General features: G+C 38.9%; 1 non-coding gene across 1 annotated transcript; it reads right to left on the bottom strand.

Moving 5' to 3' along the window:
• Positions 1-379: 379 nt before the first annotated feature.
• TRNAE-UUC lies at positions 380-451 on the bottom strand. The gene has a single exon. It is a non-coding gene; the product is annotated as a tRNA-Glu (tRNA).
• Between the last annotated feature and the right edge of the window lie 5,493 nt (positions 452-5,944).

Below are 5,944 nucleotides of genomic sequence, written 5' to 3'. Positions count from 1 at the left end.
TTCTCTGTGGTGCTTATGGTTTCTAGCCATTTGCTGGCATGATACACACAAGTCTGCACAGTGAGTGTGCTCCTCAGTCCTTACAACCGTGTGCAAGACCCCACGGTTCTATATGGAGAAGAAATGATATTGTGCCTACTGTGTCTCCTAGAAGTTTCTACCTTGAGATGCAGCTCCAAAGCCGGTGCTTTGTTTTGTTAAATTATTTATTAGAATCCTCTGGATTCTACTTAGGAACAAGTTCAGGGAAACTTCATGGTCCATGATTGTGGGCCTGGACAAGGAGTCCCATTTTTTCTTTCAGAAATGATCAAGCCATAGACAACAGGAACTTATATATATATATTTTGGCTGCCCTGAGCAGCTTGTGCAATCTTAGTTCCCTGACCAGGAATTGAACCTGGGCCCTCAGCAGTGAAAGTGCCGAGTCCTAACCACTGGACTTCCAGGAAATTCCCCAAAGTCAGTATACTTAACCCTATAGGTGTATCATGGGCCCTGTTGGCACTCTAGAGGCAAACTGATCAAGTTAGGGATCTCTTTCAGAATGATTTTTTTTAATGCAAAGAGATAAAATACACAGATTTACAAGAGAAACCAATCACATTGAGACGTGGCTGTCAAAACAGCTTTGAAAAACAAATGTGTAATATATTACTATGTGTTTTTTATTAGTGTATTAAGTTCAAAAATACATCAAAATATAAACAAATTAAAAATAAATTTATCTGTAAAGATGTATCAGTGGGAAGTCTGTTGTTGCTAGATTGAATAAGGACATTAATCTCTGGAGAGGGCTTTGAAAAGGCTATAGGCATGTCTTGTTGGATAAACAGCTAATGTCAATTTTTTGTTATTGTTACAGACATTGAGACTGCTGATTCATAAATGTAAATCCTTGTAGAGCTTCTTTACAAGACAAGAATAGTTTCTGTTGAGGAACACCTGAAATCTCCAAGGGTTTTTGAATTAAACTCCAACTGGAGTCTTTTTTTTTTTTTTTTTAACCTAAGACTAATGAATTCCCCTTTGGCTAGCTCATCATCTTAATATACTTCATAGCAAAAAGAAAAAAGAGTAAGAGTTCATGGTTCAATTTCGATGTCATCAATATAAAATAACGGGTAGAACTTTCTGAACTGTTTCCAGATGTTTGCAAATTTGTCTTTTCAAAGAAACTGACAGAGACTTTTGCATCTCATCTTCCTGAGATAAAGCATCCACTCCAGCAGTGACAGCAAGATTTCCAAGAGTATCCATTTAGGCGACAATAGAATTTATGCACTCTGTTCAAAAGGCCTTGCTGCCTTACAGAGAGTGAAGAATTCTTATTTAAACTGTCTAGTTTTGCAAACATTTAAGAACTAATTCCTCATATTGATCAACAAACAATTGTAGGTGGCTAATCTTGTAAAGCAGCATAACTGTCTGGGATACGGGTCTAGGACTACATTATTTGTTAGATGAAAGTATAGAGTTGACCAATAGCTGGCCAGCAACACTACACAGTATCTCTAAACATGAAGACTGTGGTCCATGTGATCTTTCTAATTCAGAAATAACAATGAATAGTGATATTTTGCAAATCTGCAATAGCTATAGATATGAAAATATCTGTAGATTTTCTTAATAATTAAGTCACAAGAGAAATAACACCACTGTGGTTTGTCATCTACATTCATAGTTGAAGGGCAATTAGAATTAGATATATTAAGGGCATCTGAACTGAACTGAAGGGCATATTTTTTTCCTCTCCAAGTTCATAGTCTCCCTCAAATTCTGATTTCAATCCATAGAACTCCTGTTCTAAAGGTAAACCTGAAATTTCCGGCTTACTTCTGAAATTCCAAAGGAAAAATAGTAAATGTAAACCTCCAAGGATCAGTTCAGTTCAATCGCTCAGTATGTCCGACTCTTTGTGACCCCGTGGACTGCAGCACGCCAGGCTTCCCTGTCCATCACCAGCTCCCAGAGCTTACTCAAACTCATGTCCACTGAGTTGGTGATGCCATCCAACCATCTCATCCTCTGTTGTCTCCTTCTCCTCCCACCTTCAATCATTCCCAGCACCAGGGTCTTTTCTAAAGAGTCAGTTATTTTCATCAGGTGGCCAAAGTATTGGAGTTTCAGCTTCAGCATCAGTCCTTCCAATGAATATTCAGGACTGATCTCCTTTAGGATGGACTGGTTGGATCTCCTTGCAGTCCAAGGGACTCTCAAGAATCTTCTCCAACACCATAGTTCAAAAGCATCAATTCTTTGGCGCTCAGCTTTCTTTAGAGTCCAGCTCTCACATCCATACATGACCACTGGAAAAACCATAGCTTTGACTAGATGGACCTTTGTTGGCAAGGTAATGTCTCTGCTTTTTAATATGATGTCTAGGTTGGTCATAGCTTTTCTTCTAAGGAGCAAGTGTCTTTTAATTTCATGACTGCAGTCACCGTCTACAGTGATTTTAGAGCCCAAAAATAAAGTCTGTCACTGTTTCCATTGCTTCCCCATCGATTTCCCATGAAGTGATGGGACCAGATGCCATGATCGTAGTTTTCTGAATGTTCAGTTTTAAGCCAACTTTTTCACTCTCCTCATAAAATCTCATTGTTCAAAACACCTTTGGTGGGGAGCTGGGGGAAGTGTATTAATAATTACACCAGAACAAAAGTCTCCAGACAAGATTGTCCTGTTGTTCAGTAGCTAAGTCGTGTCAACTCTTTGCAACCCCATGGACCACAGCCCACCAGGCTTCCCTGTCCTTCACCATCTCCCAGAATTTGCTCAAATTCATATGCATTGAGTCATTGATGCCATCCAACCATCTAATCCTCTGTCACCCCCTACTCTTCTTGCCTTCAATCTTTCCCAGTATCAGTGTCTTTTCCAATGAGTCAGCTCTTCACATCAAGTGGCCAAAGTATTGGAGCATCAGGCAAACCAAAATATTTGGCTATGCTACCCAAAATATTTGGCTATACTACCCAAAATAGAAAGGAGATTACATGGAAAATATACATTGCAGAAATCAAAAGTGGCTTTATTTTTACAGAGATTCAATTCTCCCCTTTTACAAAGAATCACAGAATCTGAGGGAATTAGTGATTTCAATCCATTAATAGATTAAGCTTTTTGCTTATATCTTACCAGATATAATAAGCCATAGCCATCAATAATATAATTTACTTGTGTGTGTGAAGATGATCTAAGCAAAGTTTTTTGACACGACACAAAATTTGCCTTGGTCTAGAAGGCAATGGCACCCCACTCCAGTACTCTTGCCTGGAAAATCCCATGAATGGAGGAGCCTGGTAGGCTGCAGTCCATGGGGTCGCTAAGAGTTGGACACGACTGAATGACTTCACTTTGACTTTTCACTTTCATGCATTGGAGAAGGAAATGGCAGCCCACTCCAGTGTTCTTGCCTAGAGAATCCCAGGGATGGGGGAGCCTGGTGGTCTGCCATCTATGGGGTTGCACAGAGCTGGACACGACTGAAGCAACTTAGCAGAAGCAACAGCAACACCCACTTTCTACTAAAAATTTATCCTAATTTGGGAAAATTATCTTAACATGCATGTCTAAATGATTAAAGTATTTAAAAGATGATCTTTTTAGTCAATTATTGTGTCATTGCCTGTTGTAATCCATGAGCTTATGATAGTTTATAGGCTTCCCTGGTGGCTCAGATGATAAAGAATCTGCCTGCAATGCAGCAGACCTAGGTTTGATCCCTGGGTTGGAAAGATCCCCTGGAGAAGGGAATGGCAACCCCCACCAGTATTCTTGCCTAGAGAATTCCAAGGACAGAGGAGCCTGGCGAGCTACAGTCCATGAGGTCCCAAAGAGTCCAACACGACTTAGTGACTAACACTTTCTCTTTCACTATGGTACTTTATTAGCTCCTTGTAATATACAAGAAAAAGAGAATAGGCACCAACATGGTTGACCATTTGCCTGTCACTCGGTACTCAAGGGCTTGAGTGAGCAAGGTTATTGGAGATTCTGAACTTGACGTTTTCCCTGTACCCTCACCAGGCTGTAGAGTCCTACTGCCCTAGAGACACAGATGCAGGGGAGAGTTTGCAATCTCCACAAGTCTTGCCAAGAGTCAAAGGAAGATATTTTTTCAGAGAAAAATCTCAAAAGTGGAAGTCACAGGTTTTTCTTTGTAGAGGCACAAAATTGATTGAAGGAGAGAAACTGGGAATGAAAATGAGAAAGCACTCCTTTTTGGAGGTCTACATGTACCAGTATTTAAGATATCACCTCATTAAGTTGTAAGCCTGTAAAAGTACCGTTATTCCTGTTTTACAGTTGAGGAATTTATTAACAGAAGGACTAATTAACTTTTTGGAGGTCACAAAGCTAGAAAGTGCCACAGTTAAGTTTTGAACCTTAAACTTGATCTTTCAGTCCAGAGCACTCTCTGCTCCTCACTGATACCTCAGCTCAGTTTGAGAGATCAAGGACACCACCATAACTGTGATCCCTTCTTGCCCCTGGAATGTTAAGTCCACCCTCTTCTGAATCCAAGATCTAAGGATGGAAAGGAGAGAGGTAGGAAGGCCTGAGTCCCTGGGAGAAGAAATTCAGGTCCTTTAGGGGTATGGGTCATGAAAGTGTTTCCTAGAAGAATAAAGTTGATATTAAGGTTAAGTCTCTTCTGTTACAAATGTTGTTGGGCTATAAGAACAAGAAGTTTTTTTCAAATGTCAAGGAAGATTTTTCACAGCCCAGTGCAATTGTCAGTATCACACAACACACTCATTGGGCTTTCAACCAAGTCAATTATGACTTGTATTCATCATAATGCCAATACAGATTCATTGCAACATGTGTGGAAAACATGGCTTGAAATATTGTTTCATCAATCTTTTTCCCTGTCTATTGTCCATCCCATAATTTTAGGCCTGAGCTATGTAACTGGAGCTGTTTCTGATTAGCAAAATTAGCCTCCACTCCCCTTCGTGTTAACATGTAACACACTTGAAGATAAGACTGATTGCCCTCTTTGAGTAAAGAGCTTTCAACAGAAATCACGGTTAATTGAAAAAGTTTCCCTTGAAATACAAAATACAAGGAGGGGAAACCCAGAAACAATAATGAAAAGTTATCAGAAATTTAAAATTTTATCTTGAAAGGCAGCTTAAATTTAAGAGCAATTGTACTCATAGTTGTATTCATCTCCTATATTTTTCTGTCAAGGTACTCCACAAATGTAAATAAGATTATGAAATTTTAAAAAATGAAGATGAGACTTCATTCATTCAATGATTTTTTTTTTTTTTAGCACCAACAGTTTTTCACACATCAACAATATGGTAGGCATTGAAAATACACAAGTGAGCAAAACAGACACAGTACCTGCCCTCATGGAGATCACAGACTAGTAAGAAATACAAAACTGTTTTTAAAGTACTCAGAGGATTAAAGAATCCTTAATTCTCTGGCAGTCGAAGACTATGCAGACAGAGTCAGGGTGTGCAAAAGAGCAAGAGATTTTAAGTCAAATGACTCAAGTTCTTGCCTCAATTCTACCACTATCTCCAAGAACACATTACTTCAAACTCTTTGATAGAAATAATAGAAACCAGATCATATCATTTTAGGCAAAAACCAGTTTATTATAAACATATGTAGTATGAGTGATATTTCTGAACATGTAAATATTACCAGTTTTTCTCAAAACTTCTATTTCCTCTCTACCCACTCCCGAGTTTCCAAGTTTGTGTGATGAGTAATAACGATAAGGAGAGGAAAGAACAGGAGGGGGAAGAAGGGAGTGAGAACAATGAGACATAAATCCACACATGCTGAAATGTTACAAAGCTTTTTGGTTGTTATGTGAGTAACAAGTAACAAGGCCTATTTCAAAATAGGCCTGAGGAGCCAGGAATCAGGTGAAAGTGGTTTTTTAAAAAGATGTTCTTATAAAAAGCATTGTGAA

Source organism: Bison bison, unplaced genomic scaffold (assembly GCF_000754665.1).
Source record: "Bison bison bison isolate TAMUID 2011002044 unplaced genomic scaffold, Bison_UMD1.0 scf7180017864146, whole genome shotgun sequence".
Classification (NCBI taxonomy): Eukaryota; Metazoa; Chordata; class Mammalia; order Artiodactyla; family Bovidae; genus Bison; species Bison bison.
The sequence above is the reverse complement of the archived record's forward strand: the minus strand, read 5'-3'. Positions and strand labels throughout refer to the sequence as shown.